This window comes from Monodelphis domestica, chromosome 1, assembly GCF_027887165.1.
Source record: "Monodelphis domestica isolate mMonDom1 chromosome 1, mMonDom1.pri, whole genome shotgun sequence".
Lineage (NCBI taxonomy): Eukaryota > Metazoa > Chordata > Mammalia > Didelphimorphia > Didelphidae > Monodelphis > Monodelphis domestica.
In genome coordinates this window covers 673255271-673276853 of record NC_077227.1, presented here as the reverse complement: position 1 = coordinate 673276853, position 21583 = coordinate 673255271, and positions in this window count along the sequence as shown.

The window sequence follows — 21583 nt, the reverse complement described above, 5'->3', positions numbered from 1 at the left end:
AAGTCTGAGGGACAACAATACTTGGCAACCTCAATCATTTTCCTGCCCTCAAATAAAACTTAATCCTCTTTCTGGACCTCCTATATCTATTCTTATATTTTTTAAAAGAAACATTATATTCACATGTGGGTTTTATTTTCTTTGTGTACAAAGTTTTTTTCTACCCCTGTCAGTAGCCAAATTGTTCACCTACTAAAGGACATCCTTCATAAAAAGATTTAATCCTTTCTCTTTATACAAAAGCTCAGCTTTTGACCCCAAAGTTCATTTTATTCCCCCTTCAGCAACTAAACTTCTCATATATGAAAGAGGAGATGAATTACAAATGCTAAATGACCATATAAAAATATATCCCAGATCATTAATAGAGAATGGATAGGAACTAGATCTGTGCTCTCATTAGTATAAGAAATGATGTACAAGCAAACTCTCTCTATTAATTAAATTTGGTAAATTGGTTAGGTGACTTGCTGAGAGCCAAATAATCATTATGATCTAGAAATAGGATTTGAACACAGCTCTTTCTGGCTCTGAGGTCGATACTCTTACCAACTCTGCCTCTGATAATAGTTGAGAAATGCAAATTTAAATTCTCAGATTTTATGTCATCTAAATAGACAAAGATGACCAAAAACCAGAATCAGTCAATGATGGAAGTGCTATGGGAAGAAAGGTGCCTTGTATTACTATTGAAACTGGGAAGTTTTTAACTGTTCTGGATATCAATTTGAAATTATGCAAATAAAACAACTAAATTGTCTATTCTCTTTGACCCATTGATTCAATTCAACAGGCAGTTATTAAACACCTCTTCCCATTATTAGGCATATACCCCAAACAAGTCAAAACCAAACAAGAAAAAGATGAGGGGATGAAATAGCTAATGGGCAACAGAGTCAGGATTACTATTGCCTAATAATCAGTTCAGTGTTCTTTTGACTAGCTGCCTAAATTAAACTTGGAAGGAGGACCATAGTTACAGGGCTGGACTGGACCTCAGAAGCAAAGGAGTTCAAACCCACCATTTCAAACATATAGGAAACTGATGCCCAGTCATGCTCTCACACAGGCATTAAGAATCAGGGTAAGAAGAGGGGCATTTGAAGGCAGATCCTTGGGCTACAAAACTGTGTACAGTTATTACAAAACTGTGTTCATGAAACATCACAAGTAATATTCATTTAATTAGATTGTTTAAAAAATATGAAAGGAAGGAAGGAAGGAAAGCAGGAAGAAAAGAAGGAAAGAAGGCAAAGGAAGGAAAATAAAGATAAAGAAAGATAAATAGATAGAAAGAAAAAAATAAAAGAAAAAGATTAAGAATGAAGAAAGAAAGAAAAAAGAATGAAAGAAAAAGAGAAAAAGAGAAAAAGAATGAAAGAAAAGAGTGAAAGAAAAAGAAAGAATGAAGAATGAAAGAAAAAATAGGAAAAGAATTAATGAAAGAAAAAGTGAAGAAAAAAGAGAAGAAAAAGGAAAGAAGAAAGAAAAAGAAAAATGAAAGAAAGAAAGAAAAAGAAAAAATGAAAGAGAAAAAAAAGAAAAAACGAAAGAAAGCAAGCAAGCAAGAAAGAAAGAAAAAGAAAGGACTAATGAAAACTGTTATAATAGAGTCCTGGAAATATTGGAAGACTTTTTCATTGAATTTAACATAAAGCATTCAAGATGTTAAGAATATGTAGTCTGAAATGAAAAAACTAGGTTAGCTGAAAATACAACTAGTGCTTGGTCTATAACCTTACTATAGAAAGCTTGGAATGAAGTCTTCCTTTTTTCCATGAACTCTGTCCTTTGTGCCGAGGGAGCACAACAGAGTGGAAGTTGTGAGGGTAGAATTTGTTCTTTCTTATTTGTAATTAAAAGAAAGGAGTATTTGGGGACCACTTGTACCAGTGCCTATAAACCCACAGAAAGGAATTAAGGTTGCTGCCTAAGCAGCTCTAAACAGACCGTTCTGTTTTCTTGGGGTTTATGGAAGAACTTTAAAGGCATTCTGTGTACATAATTCTGCAGTCTGTGCTTTAACTCAATGGGAGTTTTGGCTAAGCATGGTCTATAAAGAAAGGCATTTTGGGTTTAGTTTTCTTTGCTACATCTTTCCCAGATATTACTTCATTTTATTTATGTACTCTCATGGTGTCTCTATAAAATGAATTTTTGACATCATTTTCTATTTCAATATCTCCCTATAAACATTAGATTCAGCATCAATTATCATCATAAACTCCAGCAAGACAGCCACCTCCACTACAACCCCCCTCCCCAAAGAAGTGGTAGCCAGGAGGATGAAAAGCTGGAAGTCATACCATATGAGCATGGATTGAAGAAAATAGGAATGTTTGAAAGCCTGGAAAAGTGAAAATGCAAGGGAATATTACTCCTTCGAAGTATTTGAACAGTTGTAAAATGAATGAGGTAGTATACATACTTATTCTGCTTGGACCAGAAGGCAGAGCCTCCATCTATGTCTGAAGGATGGAGAGACCCTCTTTGGCATGACTTAAGGAAAAACTTGTGAACAACCAGAACAGTCATGAAGTAAAATGGGAGTAGAAATCTGAGAAAATGGTGGTCAAGTCAAAGCTTGATGAACACTTCTCATGACTGTGGTAGAGGAGATACCTGTTAAAGTGCAGATTGAATCATTGTCTTTAATGTCTCTTCCAACTCTCTGATTCCATAACTGTGTCCTTTGTACATTTAAAATTATAACAATAAATAATGCTATTCAGTTTGTGTCCCACTCTTTGTGACTACATTTGGAGTTTTATTGGCAAATTTCTACAGTGGTTTGACATTTCCTTGTATAGATCATTTTACAGATGAGGAAACCAAGGCAAACATGGTGAATTGACTTATCCAGGTCACATAGCTACTAAGTATTTGAGGCTGTATTTGAACTCAGGAAGAGGAATCTTCTGGACTCCAGGCCCAGCACTCTATCCACTTAGCCACTTAGTTGCCCAAACAATAATAGCTAACAGGAACATTTCCAAACTTGGCCATCATCTTCATCAATAATGAATTTTGTAGAATTTGAGGGAAAGGCTCTACCTAGGAGAGACTATATTTGGCAGTGCCACCTAGTGGACAGCTTCTTAAAACTAATTTCCTTGCCAACAACAGAGCATTGGAATTATTAAAAAAGGCAAATAAAGGATTTTATATTTGATTGGGGGTGGGGTAATAGGGAGTCACTGATTACTAAATAAAGGGGAGACATAAACCTTAGGAAGACCATGGACCTTAGGAAGATAAGTTTGTAAGCTAAAATGAGAATGGATGAGAGAGACAAAGACAGAGAGGCAGCAAGATAGACAGACAGAGAGAAAGAGAGACAGGCAGAGAAAGAGAGAGAGCAAGAGAGACAGAGAAAGACAGTGAGAGGCAGAGAGAGACAGAGAGGCAGAGAGAAAAACAGAGAGACAGAAAGAGACAGACAGAGACAGAGATAAAGAGAGACAGAGAAAGAGAGCAAGCAAAGGCAAAGAGGTCAACCAGAAGACTATTCAACAATTTAGCCATGAGATGATGAGGACTTACATCAAGGGGGTTGTATCAGAAGTGGCAAGTATTAGAAGAAAGAAGGACATGTATACAAGAGTTATTGCTAAAGGTAGAATCAATAGGATATGACAAGTGATTGGATATGGGGTTAATGAGAGTGAGAAGTTGAGGTTGTGAGTCCTGGTGCCTGGAAATGATGGTGATGCTCTCCATAACAATAGATAAGTTCAGAATAGGAGAGGGCATAGAGACAAAGATAATAAGCCCAGATTTGGAAAGGTTGAGTTTAAGGGATTGATAAGACATCCAGTCCGAGATGCCCACTAGGGAGTTGGAGATATGATGCTAGAGGTCAGGAGAAAGGTTAGAGCAGACAAATCAAGCTCAGTATCATTTGCACTGAGATGCTAATTGACTTCAATGGAGCTGATGAGAGAGAAGAGAAAAAGTCTGAGAACAAGAGCCTTGAGAATATCCAGTTAGGAGCACAACTTGAATGAAGATGCAGAGAAGAAAACTGAGAAGGAATAGTCAGACAGGCAGTAGAAGAATGAAGAGAGAGCAGTGGTATAAAAACCTAGAGAGAAGAGAGCTTCGTGGGGAAAGGGACAATTCTCAGTCTCAAAAGCTGTAGAGAGGTGAGGAAGATTGAGCATTGAGAAAAGGCCATTAAATTTGGCCATTACAAGGTTAGTGGTAAGTTGGGAGGTTTGGGCTGTATGGACAGATGCTCCCAGGGACATCATTTAAAAAATGCTTATAGTATTCCAAGAAGTTTATTCCTTAGAAAGAATGTTCTGTCCTGATTATCAAGAAGCCTGCTAATTTGAAGACCATCTTAATATTTTGGATAGAGAAAACCTCTGATTTGAAGGTGAGAGGCAGTGCTATGTTCTGAGGGGAAGAAGGCAGGAGAGATGTGCTCTCTCCTCACTCCTTGGGGCACTAGATCTCTGATTTGTTTTCCAGTTTGATGGTAATAAGCCATTGAACTCAGCTGCTGGTCACATACAAATGAAAGTTTAACCACAAGTGGTTCAATATTATTTAAAGGGTGGGGATAGGTATGTTTAAATTTATATAACTATGGTAGCACTTTTTTTTTTCCTCATTGGACAATCACCAGGGAAATGAATTCTTTGTCCTCCCCTCATGTTTTGATACTTTTTCTTTGTCTTTCTCTCCCTCCTTCTATTCTCCAATAATTTGATTAAATTTCACAGGCATTTTTTTTTATAAAGTGCTGACTATATCCAATGCTGGTGATACAAAGATGAAAAAGAATTTCATCCCAGACCCCAGGTATTTATAATTGAGCAGGTATAACAACTCACATTTAAATAGTGCTTTAGAGCTTACAAAGCACTTTCTTCACAAGAACCCTGGGAGATAAGCAATGCAAGTAAAGTCTCCATTTACAAATCAGAAAACTGGTGGTGAGAGGTAATATATAATTTGACTATCCTAGAAGTGGTAAGCATCAAACCTGAAACTGGAATCCAAGTGTTTTTATTCTAAGTCCAGTGAAAATACAATAGGACCTTGTTTTATGTAACCAATACATGACAAGATCCTCCTTATAAGTTGAAATTCATGTATAATAGCAAACTTCATTATTAATCAGTATTTCTTATACAAACATGGAGAGACACTTTAGGACTTCTCTTAGGCTTATCAGAGCTACGACCATCACTATTCTTTTACTGTAGAGCTTTTACTAATAACTAAATATCATTCTTTAATAATATATTTTTTCACTAATACATTTTTGGTGGAACTGTGAGCTGATCTAACCATTTTAAAGAACAATCTGGAATTATACTCAAAAAGTTATAAAACTGTGTTTATCTTTGACCCAATAATGCCCATATTAGATTTATTTTCTAAGATCATCAAGGAAAAAAGAAAAGAAATTATATGTTCTAAAATATTTGTAGCAGCCCTCTTTTTGGTGGCAAAGAACTGGATCTGAAAGTTTGTCCATCAGCTGGCAAATGGCTGAACAAGTTGTGGTATAAGATTGTAACAGAATACTATTGTGTCATAAAAGACGACAAACAAGATGATCACAAAAAAACCTAGAAAGACTTATATGAACTGATGCAAAGTGAAGTGAGCAGAACAAGGAGAACATTGTACACAGTAACAACAATAATGTATGATGATCAACTGTGAATGACAATTATTATCAACAAGGCAAGATTCCAAGACAATTCCAAGACTCATGAGAAAAAAATTGCTATCCATTGCCATAGATTGAACAAATGTGGTTTGAATGCAGATTGAAATATACCATTGTTCATTACATTTCCTTCTGATTTTTTCTCTAGTGTGAACAATGTGTCTTGTTTAATAACAGTATAAATATGGAAATATGTATTATATGATAATATATGTACAACTTATATCATATTACCTGCCTTCTTGGGAGGGGGAAAAAGTGAGGTGGAGTGAGGAAAGAATGAGACAGAATTTTGGACATAGCTAAAGTGAGAATTTGTTTCTTTCGAATAAACATATGTATTATAATTTATTACAGATTTATATCAAATCATATATATCATGTTATTATATAATGATATAGTTTTAAAATTAATTTTTTAAATTATCTTTTCTGAAATAAATAAATAGCACTGATGAAACAAAGAAAAGCACTGTTCTAACACAGACATGACTTATTACAAGTGAGAACTCCAGACAAAGACTAATGCAGGAGCTAATGTTTGGCACAAAACAATGTAATGACTCATGCTTACACTTCTCAGAGTGAGAATAAGTGTTATTGGGTGAATTGTTTTGAGACTTTACAAAACTTGGGAAAATGGCTCAGATTAAGCAGTTTTATTTTATGTATTTTTCTTTTTATTGATTGCCAATCACTTATACCTGAATTCATGTGTGTTTGAGTTCATGTAAAATTTGGGTGAATATTAAGAGCATTAATAATTTGCTCATCCATGGTGAAAATAAGCATGGATAATAGCAATGTTAATTGGATACTTTAGTAACTTCATTAAGTGTGGTTTCATACAAGTTATACAACTTCTCTTTATTTCTGTTTCAAGTAGGTATACAAACTGGTCATTCATGTCCCTTATTTTTGTTTCTGTAATGTGGGGGTGGAGAGGATTGTTATCATTTTCCCCAATTAGATGCGGTCAAGATCTAAGAATCTTTCATAAACATCTAAGGCATTTCTGGGGACCTAGCAAGGTACTTTCAGAAATGGCATTAAATATTTTTAGTTTATTTTGAGCTCATTCAATCAAATCAACAAGCACCTAATCATCACCTGCTCAGTGAAAGGTACTGCACTAAGCATTAAGGTTTGAAAGACAAAAAAACCAACCAAACAAACAAAAAAAAAAACAACAAACAAACAGAAAATAGTCCCTGCTTTCAGGGAACTTATACTCTAGATATGTCTTCAGATACTAAAACAAGTGGTTGCTACTTCAATTTGGTGATAATATCGATTAGATAAGTTTGCTCAGTTGAAGATTAGGAGACCAAAGGTTCAGAGATTTAGCATTGGAAGGACCTCAGAGATTACCTAGCTCAACTGCCTCATTTTTTTAATTGTAAATATATAATAAAATATAATAAATATGCTTATCCAAGATAAACAAATTATTGCATAACTATGTCCAAAAACCAATTTCTCATTCTTCCCCTGCCTCCCACCCCTCCCCTCTCCCCAAGAAGGAAGGTAATATGATAAAGATTATAAATATATTTTATATAATACATATTTCCATGTTCGTCATGTTGTAAAACAAGTTATATGTTTCTTACACTAGGGAAAAGTGCATGAAGACTATAAAGTAAGAATGGTACATTTCAATTTGCATTCAGACTCTGTTCTTTCTGTGGCAATTGATAGCATTGTTTTTTCTCATAAGACTCACAGAGTTGTCTTGGATTCTTGTCTAATTGATAAAAATTAAATCATTCATGGTTGATCATCATATATTATTGTTGTTATTGTGTACAAGGTTCTTCTTGTTCTGCTCACTTCACTTTGCATCAGTTATTATAAGTCTTTCCAGGTATTTTTGTGACCATCTTGTTTGTCATCTTTTATGACACAATAGTATTCCATTACAATCATATATACAACTCCCTCAATTTAAGACTAAGGAAACAAAGCCCAGAATGACATACAAAGCCATGCTACTAGTAAGTGGTAAAGTTTGGATACAAACTCAGGCCCTCTGATTAAAAATCCAGACTTCTTTTCTTCTAAAAAGGAACATAATACTCTCTGCTTCTGTATTTGTCTTTCATTGCTAATTTAATTTTATTTCAGGTGATCTCTTTCAGAAAAACAAATCATTGAATGATTTTTAAGCTTTATGATTCCAGCAATTGTCTCTTCATTCTCTGTCTCCTAACTCTTGATTAGTGTCCTAAGGAAAATCTCTCATTCCCTCATGCATCCTCTTCCTCTCTCTTTTTTCATCTGCAATATAAAAACTACTTTTCAGGAGATTAGCATGAATGATGCTAATGAAACATCTTGTTAAGGAAAAGGCAAAACAACATTTTGAGTGAAATTAGGCACAAAAGAAACAATCACAATCTATCAATCATTTAAAGCCCTTAAAATGCTCAGAAATTAGGTCAGTATCTTAACAAGTCTCAAACTAGTTACTTATTAGTATGTCACTACCCAAAACTTTCCTTTCCTTGAGCACAAGCATTCAGGCTAAACAAGAACTATTTTGCATTCAATCATATCATTTTCCTATTTTACTTAGTTATGAAAGTTGTAGCTTTATTGTTATTTATTATTATTGAGACTGAATATTTTAAACTACACTGTGGGTTAAACAGGATTTTGTGGATAGGAAACCTAACTATAACAATCACGCCATGTCTCCAAAAACTGACTTGCAAATAAACTTTAGGAATATAACCACTGTGTATTCTAGCAGTTTACCCTAAAACTACAGAGAATTTCTTTTAATTCCCCAAGAAAATTTCCTTCCTTTTTTATTTTCTTCCCCTTTCTTCTTTCCTCCCTTTCTCCTTTTTCTTTCTTCCTTAATTTTTTATTCCCTACTTCTTCCCCCTCTCTTCCTTTATTCTTTTCTTCCTTCTATTTCCCTCCTGCCTTCTTTCCTTTTATTCCTCTTTCCCTCCCCCTTCCTTCTCCCTTCCTTCCTTCCTTCCTTCCTTCCTTCCTTCCTTCCTTCCTTCCTTCCTTCCTTCCTTCCTTCCTTCCTTCTCTCTCTCTCTCCCTCCCCACTCCCCTTTTCTCCCCTCTCTCTTTCTTCTTCCCTCTCTCCTTTCTTATTTTGCCCCCAAAAGACATTTAATAAGAGCACTAGGCAGATGTTGTACGAAGCAAATTGTAGCAGAATAGCAGGGAAAACTTCCCAATCAGGAGGTAGTAATAGGTTCTCCTTCACCAGAGGACTTTAAGTGAAGGGTAGATGACTATTTGGGCAGGCAGGGGTGGGGGGTGGGGGTGCTGGCTAGGTGGCTCAATGGATTGGTTGCCAAACCTGGAGTCAAGAAAACTCATCTTCCTAAGTTCAAATCTGACCCTCAGATACTTACTCACTGTGTGACCCTGGGCAAGTCACGAAACCCAGTTTGCCTCAATTCCCTCAACTGTAAAACAAGCTGGAAAAGGAAATGGAAAACCACTATCCTTGTCAAGAAAACCCCAAATGAGATCATGAAGAGTCAAATACAGTTGAATAGCAATGAAGAAGACTATTTGTTGGGTGTTTTATAGTGAGAATTCTTTTTCTGGAATGGGTGGGACTAGATGGCCTCTAAAGCTCCTTCTACCATTGAAACTCTTTGATTCTTTCTGTTCACCACACTGTCTCCCTCAGTAAAATCCTTTTATAATAGGGCTCATTATCTGAGACAGTATGGCATCATGGCTAGAGATCTAACAAAAAGACCTGCATGCAAACTTCTGATACATTCCAGCTCTGTGACTGATCCAATCCCTTCCCTTCTCTAAAGGCCAAATCTTTTACCTTGTCTAAGCAGTTTTCTAAGATGAGAAGTAGTTGATCTGCATTGACCAGAGTGACCTTTCTTAGCTTGGAAGTCCATGTACCCATAAAATAATGATGATAAAAATAACGATGGTTGATGACGGTGATTATTAGCATTTGTACAATGATTCATGGTTTCCAAAAAGCTTCACAAGGATTATTTTATTCAGTCTTCACAACAACCCAGAGATGTAGGTGAATTATTATCCCTACTTTATGAGCAGCTCATCCTTGATGAGCTTCTCATTGTTGGGAAATCTCATTACGCTGCAAGATTGAATTGGCCCACTCCTCATATCTCAGTACCCTCTGCCCCTCTGACGGGACTCTTTGAAAGAGCCTATTTATGTATATATACCTGTGTATACCCTTTTCACCAAGCAGTGAAAATATCACTGCTACATTTATTTCCTAAGGTGATCAGGGATAAAGGAAGATAATCTCTATGTTCTAAACTATTTCCACAGCTGTCTTTGTGGTAAAAAAGAACTGGAAATTGAAGGGATGCCCATCAATTGGGAAATGGCTGAACAAGTTGTGGCATAGGATTGTGATGGAATACTACTGTGCCATAAGAAAGGACTGATAGGTTAATTTTTTAAAAACATGGAAAAATTGACATGAAGTTATGAAGAGTAAAATGAGCAGAACCAAGAGAACTAATGTTCTATGTAATTATAATTATATAATTATACAGCAACAGAAATATTGTTTGAAGAATGACTTGTGTTTGTCCATCACCAGAGAAAGAAGTAATAAACAGAAATGAGCAAGCTATAGTTTTATAAATACATACATTTATAAATATATATAAATAAATATAAATATAGTTTTATAAATAAAATATTTTATAAATACAAAATAATTGCCAAATGATGTCTTCTCTAATGGAGGAAGGAGAGGAAGGGCACGAGTTACCTGAGTATTTTAATGTAACAAATGAAAAAATTAAATTAAAAAAAGAAAAAAGAATGCAGAGACCTCTTTTGTGTTTATTTATATTTTTATTTCCAGTGCTTAGTGCAGTTCTAGGCACCTAGTAGGATACTTAATATGTTTGTTGATTGACAGAAAATTGAGGCAAATGGGATTGTGACTTGCCTAAAGTCATACAGTTAGTATCTGAGGTCTAATTTGAACTCATGTCTTTCTGACTCCATGCCCAGTATATGACCCATTGTACCACCCCATAGGTAAAGCCTTTGCTCCTGAGAAAAAGTTACATAAAATAACAACCTAATATAGCAGTTTTACCTTCTACAATAGGGGCTAACCAATCCTATCTTCACCCCCAATCACAGACACCAGCATCATCAATGCATGTGACCACAGTAATGGGAGGAATAAGAATCTATTTGACTCATACCCTGTGCCAGGCACTGGGCTAAGCACTTTACAAATATTATGTCATTTGACCTCCCCCAGCAACCTTAGGAGGTAGGTGCACTTCTTATTCCCCATTTTACAGTTGAGGCAAATAGAGGTTAAGTGACTTATCCAGGGTCACACAGTAAGTATCTGCAGCAGGATTTAAATTCATCTTCTTGATGCCAGGACCAACACTGTATCTAACTGTACCACCTAGCTGACTAGCTGCCTTGTAATGAGCAAAAATAGACTTGCAAATTGAAATTTGCTGCTAAAATGTGACAAAACTTAGCAGAAGTCATTTTGAAAACATTCATATTCATCAAACATAAGTTTAGATGGTGAAAAGTTTTAGAGTAAAAAAAAAGGCTACCTTTAAAGGGGAGAAAAACCCAGGACCCATCAAAGTCCACCCATATATGATTTGAAACAGCTGAAAAATTACTCCCTTGACAATGAGATTTCAGAATAGAAATGGTGCCAATACCCCAAGTTCAAGGAAGAATATAAAAAGAAAGTAAACAGTGCCAGGGGCCCACGAACAAAAGGGAGAATTCTTGTTTCACTTGGCCTCCTGGAATACCAGAAGAATCTGCACTTTGGAGAATCTTTCTCTTCTCAGATCCCTTCCTTGTGTTTATTTCTTCTTTCTGTTTGAAGCTTGGCACTTTCCATGATCTTAGTAAATCCTCTGGTCTGCATGTGCCCCACCAGGCTATTTTCCAGCCAAAAGTACATGAGAAGGGACTCAGAGCAGAGGTTAATTGGATCCTGGGCTGAACCCCAAGTATAAGGAAACTGAGGCTTCTTATAACTTGAGGGTGGCCTGGTTTGCCTGCCCTTTCAAGACTGAGTAATGGAGTGCATAGGATGCTTTGGGGCTAGAAAGGAAGATTGAATGAATTAGCAGGGATCCACATGTAGTCTGTGACTCTCAATTAACCACACTAATGGAAGAGAAGAGAAATGCAGATAATCCAGGACAACAGATAATCCAAAAGCCGTTTGGCTTTGGTTTGGGGATAAAGCCAAATGGCATGCTCTTACCCACGTGAATTCTCAAACATTTACTCACTCAGAGATCTGGCTCTGATTCCCTCCAGAAGCCTGGCAGCCTTGCTACACAATAAAGGAACTGATGACTAGAAGGGTCTTTCCTTAGATATCATCTAATTGATTCCCATTATTTTGCTGATGAGTAAACTGAGGTCTGGAAAGATTCATTGACTGGCCTATGATCATTGTAATAAGTAGAAGACCTTTTGAATCCAAATACTTAGACTAGGGGAAAGATAACCCACAAGATGGCTACAACAATGGATATAACATACCCATAGCCAATAAAATGATTTTTCTCTTTTTCTTTAAGGTAAAATATCCATGGTCAGATTTTATAGAGACAATAAATTTGGAAGAGAAAACATATATATTTTTACTTTCATGAGCCCTTAACTGAAATGAGCATTTTCTTTGATTAGCTAAAAATATGATCCTGAGAAAGGCTCACCAGACTGCTAAAAGGTTCTAAGCTAAGAATCCCTAGCACAGAGACATTAGAATCTTGTTATACTACTACCCTCAGGGTTCCTGATTTGTTGTTTGCTCATTTCAGTTGTGTCCAACTCTTCATTTGGGGTTTTATTGGCAAAAATAATGGAGGGGTTTGCCCTTTCCTTCTCCAGCTCATTTGGCAGATGAAGAAATGGAGGCAAACATGGTTTAGTGACTTGCCCAGGGTCACATAGCTAGAAAAAGTCTGAGACTGGATTTAAACTCAGAGCCTCCTGACTCCAACCCAATGTTCTATCCACTGTGCTATCAAACTTTGCCCCCACCCCCACCCCCAGGATTTATGCTATAAATTCACAAATACAGGGCACTACGAGCAGAATCTGATTCCCTTGTGATGAATTCTTCCTGGACAGAGATCAGGGTGAAGATGCATTATCCAGACTCCAGGCTAGAATGGGCTATATTACAAAGAAGCCAATCCCATTGTAGTGGTAGCCATTTGGACAATTTGTCTAGGGCCAATCTGCTAATTGTCTGTTCTTAGATGCTATCATTAGAAGGAAAGCATCTTTCTGTGGTTTACTTTATCTAACAGCACTCCTCCTAACAGACCTTCCCTGAAAGGTCTGAAAAGTCATTTCTCTTAGGAGAAAATGTTAGGGGAAAGACACCACAGCCTGACATAGAAATGAAAACAGCTGAGGCCCAGGGTTGAGATTCATCCTTGTTGCTATTCATGGAGACTCTTGGGGAAATTTCCACAAGGCTGTTTATAACTTTTGTGATGAATGCTGAAATTTTGGTTGCAAATCCTGGGTGGAAACATATGGACTGCAAATGGCTTGATTGTTATTATTTCAACCATAAGCCAATTTTTTTTTCTGGAGGTGGGGAGGACTTGGAGGGAGGAGAAAGTTGGTAATGTTTTCCTATTTCATTTGGCTAAGCAAAACAAAACCAGAGGTTCAAATATGGAAATTTTTAATTGGACTTTAGAGTAAACAGTTATATCAATCACCACTAGACAATTTGTGTATTTAGGTATCAAGCTGCCAGAATGAATGGTTTCTTTAATAATTGTTACTTGGGGCTGTTTGTATATTGTCAACAAGTATTTATTAAGAACCTACAATAGGGAACTCATTGCATGGATTAGGAATCCTTGACCAGATCCAGCTCCAAAGCCTAGGGGTTCTGTCTTTATCCTTTCTGGTCCTACTAGTGAATAAACTCTTTCTACCAATGCAGGTAAGCAACCATTCTGTAGTTCAGAGTTGCCTGGATGATCCTGAGAGGTTGTGATTTGCCTACCTGCCTTTCCTGACCATGCATATCCATAGAGAATTCTCCTTTTCAACAGCTACTTTCCCAAAAGTCAAGGCCATTGATCAGTTTGACTCTGCAATTGGTTTCAAGGGTCTAGTGTCATACATGGCATAATATTTGAATTCCTGATGCCAAGCACTGCAATTTGGGTTTGGTTCTGGAGTTGAAGTGGGTGCCATTAGCATCCTATCACCTCTATTTATAGGCATCTAGACTCTGAACTGGAAGGGGCTTCAGAAGTGATCTAGTCCGACACCCTCTTTTTTATGGAGGAGGAATCTAAGGCACAGAGGCATTAAAAATTTTGCCCACCAGTAGGAAGTAGCAGAACTAGGATTCAGACCAAGATCCTCTCTTTCAGGATCCAGCTCTCTTCTCTCTGCTTCTTAAGGTTGTGTACCTTGTTACAATCAGGGTGGAGTATCCACCTAAGGGTCTAGTTAGAGGTGTGCTGAAGCACTCTAGAGAGCTGAATGTTAAATTTTTAAGACGAGTGTTTATACTTTGCCAACTAGCAAAAACTCATTTTGTCGATTGTTTAGATTTCAGTAAGTGATGAAGAAAATAATAATGAAGATTAAACTTAAAAATTTGTTGTGTGTGTTCATTTTTCTTTCTTCTCCCACACAGATCCATTGTTAAACATTTACAAGAATATCACTGGGTCTGGTGTTCCCATGCTATCTATAGCCCCTCACCAGAGGAGCTTTCACTCCCCTGGCAATGCTTTAACTCTCACTGTGGATCTTCCTCCTCTCCCAACTCCCACAAAAATTACCTATGATTTCCCTCATTTTGAAGAAAAAATGTTCTCAGCCAGTTGTCTTCTTGGAGAAAATCAAATACACAAGTAGTAATAAGGTGCTAATAATGGGACATCCTAATCCTTCCCAGAGGTAATTGCGTTTTATCAGGACCCAACTGTTTTAACCAAATAAATGAAAACTCTAAGGTTAGTGTTTCAAGCATCACTCATAAGGTAATAGAGAGTCCCTATTTTAGGACTTTCCTAAAGGGAAACCTCAAACCTTTCTAGGGGAACCTCAAACAAAGTCTCAAAGGTGTCTTGCCTCCTCCTCTGCCCACATTGCTAATGGCCACTCTGTCAGTTTTAAGTGAGACATGATACTCTTTGGAGTTGGAGAGTAATTGGGAATCATGTATCAGAGCGACTTTACTCAAGCAGGAAGGAAATAGGAGAGAACTCTTCCTTCCTCCACAATAATTCTTCAAGAAAGGAAAGGATTAACTAAAATTCTGAACTACTTAATCTAAATAAATGTCACAGGAAACTATAAGTAAATTAGGTGAACACAGAATAGTATACTTGTCAGATCTTTGGGAAAGGAAAGATTTTAAGACCAAGCAAGAGTTGGAGAAAATTACAAAATATAAAATAAATAATTTTGGTTACATTAAATTAAAAAATCTTTGTACAAACAAAACCAATGCAACAAAAATCAGAAGGGAAGCAACAAATTGGGGGAAAATCTTCAGAACAAAAACCTCTGACAAAGGTCTAATTACTCAAATTTACAAAGAGCTAAAGCAATTGTACAAAAAAATCAAGCCATTCTCCAATTGATAAATGGGAAAGGGACATGAACAGGCAATTTTCAGATAAAGAAATCAAAAGTATTAATAAGCACATGAAAAAGTGTTCTAAATCCTTTATAATTAGAGAGATGCTAATCAAAACAACTCTAAGGTACCACTTAACACCTAGCAGATTGGCTAATATGAGAGCAAAGGAAAGTAATGAATGCTGGAGGGAATGTAGCATAGTTGGGACATTAATGCATTGCTGGTGGAGTTGTGAATTGATCCAACCATTCTGGAGGGCAATTTGGAACTATGCCGAAAGGTTGCTAAAAGATGCCCTTTGATACAGCCATAGCACTGCTGGGTTTGTACCCTAAAGAGATAATAAAGAAAAAGACCTGTACAAGAATATTCATAGCTGTGCTCTTTGTGGTGGCAAAAAATTGGAAGAGGATGCCCTTCAATTGGGGAATGACTGAACAAACTGTGGTATCTGTTGATGGAATGTGATGGATGGTGATGGAATACTATTGTGCTCAAAGGAATAATAAACTGGAGAAATTCCATGTAAACTGGAACAACCTCCAGGAATTGATGCAGAACCTGGGGAACATTGTACACAGAGACTGATACATTGTGGTACAACCGAATACAATGGACTTCTCTACTAGCAGCAATGCAACGATCCAGGACAATTCGGAGGGACTTATGAGAAAGAACACTATCCACATCCAAAGGAAGAACTGTGGGAACAGAAACACAGAAGAAAAACAACTGCTTGATCACATGTGTCAATGGGGATATGATTGGGGATGTAGACTCTAAAGGATCATCCTAGTGCAAATATCAACAATATGGAAATAGGTTTTGATCAAGGATACATTTAAGACCCAGTGGAATTGCACATCGGCTACAGGGAGAGATGGTGGAAGGGGAGGGAAAGAATATGATTCTTGTAAGCAAGGAAAAATGTTTTAAATTGACTAATTAAATAAAATTTTCAAATAAATAATAAAATAAATGTCACAGGAGTCTGGTGCACGTGTAGACTCCATCAGATTGCGAATCTCCATGTGGAGAGGCTGGAATACTGTTTCTGGGACAAATGGGATTACATCCTCTAAGTCAGTCCCATTGGACTAGTTTGGTGTTGAAGAGGAAAGAAGCTTTGGGATTGATTGCAGAGGTGTTCAAAAAGATCAGTGTGTATCGGTCACTTCCTTTTGTACCACAATACTAAGTTATGATCAATAGATGCATGACTATTTCTAGGTTCATTTGTTGGAAAAGCTTTTATTTTGGCTGTAAACAACAGTATAAAATTGCCCTGCTGAAGGGCAACCCTGAGTCTTGGATATGATTGTATGTCAGGGAAAGAACACTATATATTAACTGTCAGCTGTCTCCTTAGTTTCTCATACTCTTGAGCTGAAAGGTATCATTGTTGAATCTGAGGAATTAAGTTCTGCCTGGCTCCACCCTGTCTAAATATGTAACTCCAATGTGCTGCTTCACTCACCACTCCCCACCATGAGCTTACCCCTTTGCTTTCACTCAGTGTTAATATGGCATTTATTTTACCCATTGACACAAGGTTCATTTGCCTACGTCAATGCTCTCTTTCTTGAGAGGATTATGTCTTTAACTGCTTATGGCAGGCCTTCTTCCTGATAATGAACAAATATTGTTTGATGATGACAATAATATTTCACTTAAGGATTTAATATTTACAAAGAGTATTTCTCTCGACAACCCCACGTGGTAGGAAATACAAATATTATTAACTCTCGGGCTATAATGGAGAGTTATGCTTCCCTTTAAAGGCTTGTGCCTTGCTCTCCCCACACCAGTATGGATGAGAGTAAGGTCTTGTTAAAGCTTCATTAAACTCTGGTCCTTAGTTTCCATAGTTTATTAATATTTATTTGAATAAGAAAAGGCAGACAGATAGAGAGAAGGAAGCCTCTTCTAAACTAGCCAACTTGTCTTTCTCCACCACTGTCCTTTCACTGAGTGCCTGTGCAAATAGAGAGCCACCCCACTTCCCAGAACCCCCTCTTTTATATCTGCTCCTTTACATTGGATCTATAACCTGATCCTTTCTGGGTCATGTGCCTTGGTCACTATCCCGTGACCCATGTTGGAGCACACTGACATGTATATACCTACACAGGTAGGACCCCAGTACGTGATCCTGGGAGGAGGGTTCCCTTCACACAGTCTGTAGCCATAGTTCTGTGGGTAGGTGTAAGAGATATGAGCGATAGCCCCAGTTTGTTAAGCAGGACCATGCCATTTGGAAGATGATCCTGCCATACTTCAGTTTGCTTTTGCCTCAACTTTTCTCAGTTGTTGTTCAGTCATTTCTTTCAAGGTTTTCTTGCAAAGGCACTGGAAAGTTTGCCATTTTCTTCTCCAGTTCATTTTCCAGATGAGGAAACTGAGGCAAACATGATAAAGTGATATTCTTAGGCACTAAGTGTCTGAAGCTAGAGTTGAACTCATCTTCCTGATTCTAGAACCAGTGCCCTATCCATTGTGTCACCTAGCTGCCCCTTTTTCTCAGTTAGGTCTACCTATATAAACTATTTTAATAAATTATATATATATATGTATATATATAATACTATGAAATATATGTATGTATAAAGATTATACTTATATATAGCTCTTGCTACCCTAGACCACATGCAGAAAACATAGATCCATGCCCTAAGGGAGAACAAGTTACCTCAGGGCCAGCTTTCCACCAACCAGAGGTATCTAAAAACTTGCCCCTGCAAGCCCTGCCATGGGGAGACATCAAAATAAGTCAGTGTGGCATGGTCTATGGGGTGTTCAGGGAAGACTAGCACCCCTGGTGTGAGGGCTTTCTGAGTCCTTTTCAGGGCTGCTTATCAACCTTTGGTGTTCACCTTTCATCCAACTCTCACCTGTGGCTCCAAGAAGCTGTAGCATGCAAAGTGGCCACCTCCAAGCAAAACTATCTCAGTAGATGAGCCAAATCAGATTACAAGAGTAATTTATTTTTTTAATTAAAATTGTATTTAATTACAAGAGTAATAAATAGACTTCAAACCTATTGTTGAATTAGAGAAATGTCTATTACATGCATGTGAAGACTTCCTCTAGAAACATGGGTGAATGAGAACAATTTGTTCCAACAGCCATGAAGGAGGCTGAAGCAGATGGTGTAGTACTCTTGGAGCTTGGTTAGTCATCAAAGAAGCCAAAGCTATTCACTGCATCCCAGACCATCACCAATCATCCTGACCTTTGTCTTGCCATTGGACTTTGGTGACTTTGGAAGAGAGAGTGAGGCTGATGACTTCATGCAACTCTGCCTGACTTACAACCAAAATTCATGCCCAGGTCAAGACATTACCCAATGATGTTGTTGGTCCTCTTTGAAAATAAATGATGAACAATTACCAACATCAGAAAAGCAGTATGGTGGAGATGAAGAAGCCATGAACCTCAAGCTCTGTAGTTAAGGGATGTCAATTTGAGTCCCCATTTATACTTGCTGAGTGTGTGTCCCTACACAAATGAATCACTTCTTGTCATTGAGCCTCAGTTTCTTCATCCATAAAACAGAGGCATGGTACCTGCCCTACAAGCATTGTTAGGAGACTCAAAAAGATGCTATTGCTGAGTTTATCGGTTTAGAAATGTCTTTGAATCTGACCTTCCAGGGCCATTTTGAAGACTTCTGGGGGAAGAAAGATTAACCATTTTGTTCACTTTATTGAATGAGACACACAGGAGGCACTGATTGGTCCATTTGATTTCTGCTGCTCCTCACTCCCTGCCCTTGCAATCTTGCCAGTTGAAGATGATGGGGGGTGGGGGTCAGCAAATAAGCAATATTCTTTCTCCTGGTTTAAAACTAGTGGATTTTACTCCTCCACATCTTAACAGTTATGGGGGGATTATCTCAAAACTCATATTTCATTAAGTTGGTACATGATTTCCTCCTGTTTTTTTCCCTCTCTAGGAAATGTTGGGGTTTAGGGGAAGAAGCTGAGTCTATTCCCCACATCAAGCATTTCAGCTGGGCTTTTTCTTGCAAATTATTTGTTCTTCAATTGCCTCCCATTACTGTCATTACTTACTTATGAACTTGTTCCTCATTCCACCCAATCCACCCTTTATGTCAAAGAACTTGTTTTCTTGTTTGATATAATTAACAATGGTAGGAGGTAGAGATCTGGAGAAAGGTTTTGATTTTTGTAGAGAGCCAGGAGACAAGTCCTGCACTGGAATAATTGATATGCTAAGGGTAAGGGTAGAAAGGGTAGGGAAAAGAGGACCCTGCTAGTCAAGAGAGGCATACTCCTAGGTAATCAACGGTTTCCAAAAATAGGAGGATCCATGAGGAGGGAAAGAATTTCTATATATACATTACATATAAAACTAATGATATAAAAAGAATATTATAAAACATAAAACAAAAGTCTGTGCAGTTTTGAATTTGTTTTTATTTTTTATAAACCCTTACCTTCTGTCTTGAAATTAATACTAAATATTGGTTCCAAGGCAAAAAAAGGGGGCGGGCTAGGCAAATGAGTTAAGTAACTTTCCCAGGGTTACACAATTAGGAAGTGTCTAAGCCCAGGTTTGAACTTGGGACCTTCCATCTCTAGGTCTGCCTTTCTTGCCTTTCTATACATTGAGTCACCCAAATGCCCCTGTAATTCTAAGCTTTAATAATTTAAAAAAATACTGTAGCATTTGAAACTTTAATAATTTTAATGCTTATGCTTTCTTAGTTGTTTTTTTTTAAGCCTTAGCTTCTACCTTAGAATCAATACTATGTATTGATTCCAAGGAAGAAGAGTAGTAAGTACTAGGCAATGTTAAATGACTTACCCAAGGTCACACAACTAGGAAGTATCTGAGGTCACATTTGAATCTAGCACATCCTGTCCCTAGCCCTAGCTCTTCATCCACTGACCTACCCATCTGCCTTCTGTTTTCCCGGTTTTTATAAAATTTGACATATATTTAAACCTTTACCTTCCATCTTAGAATCAATACTCTGTTTTGATTCCAAGACAGAAGAGCAGAAAGTAACTTGCCCAGGGTCATACAACTAAAAAGTGTCTGAGATGAGATTTGAACTCAGGTCTCCTTTACATAAGGACTAAGCCTATAATAGATCACAAACTACTTTAGGGTAGATGCTATTTTTCCTTTTTACCAATCAGGAGACAGAAACCTTGAGGAAAAAAATTAACTTGCCCAGAATCATGTCGGTTGGAATTGTCAGAGGGAGGATTTGAACCAAGGTTTTTGGACTTCAATATCCAGTACTCTTTCCATCGTACATCACTGCCTTTTCCTATCCAATTGATAAAATAATATTCAAGCCATAGTCCCAGCAACCAGTTGTTCCCTACCTCCCCTAACCTTGACCCATCTCTAGCCAGGCTTGGAGAACTCCAGCTTTGGGTCAAAGCCATTCTACTTAGAACTGAAGCCCAAATCAAGGCAGATTCTTGGATGCTTATATTCCTGCTTGGACTATAGATGCAATACCTGTCATCACCATAATCTACTTAAATCTCTGTGTCCCTAACTGTCTGTCTTGTCTACATTAGTTTCAAAATACTCTTCTTAGAGGAGACAGATGCTATCTCTTGTGGCAGAAACCCTACTGCCAAATTTTGAGAATTTACTTAAATGCAGCAGATTGAGAGTTTGTCCAACGACTTTGTCAAACAGGAGGTTCCCACTGCTTGGAAATCTATTTGTGAGTTCCAGAGACTTATAGAACAAAGAACTACTCATGGTTATTTTGGCAAGGACAGGAAGGTTTAGATTATCCTTTTCTACCCCGTGAAAGTGGCCACCTAAGATGTGAGGACTAAAGAAACATCTGTTTTAGCACTAACTAATGGATCCTCTGTTAAGAGGCTGACTGTTCTTCTCTGAAGATATAGGATGCTTATCATTCAGTGAAATACAATGGTAAGTTCCTTGATTCAGCTTATCACTTTATTCATGGGGATGCCTCAGTGTCTGGGAGTGCCAATAGCTCATTCAGCCTCTAACAGACTACTGACCCCTAAGTAGGATGGAAAGCAATTCCCCTCTAAGCCTTATTTCTGGAGAGGGCATTTTAGGAAATGACAGTAGCAAATCAGCCAAGACAAGTCTTTGTCCACGTTTCAGGCAGACTGGCTTAGGAGAGGATGGAAGTGGATGAGCAAGGACATGTGTGGTGTACAGTATGACTTTTCCATCTGGCACCCAGGTGTTAGAGTCCATCTCTGCTGTCCAGACTACTCATAAATAAATTCAGT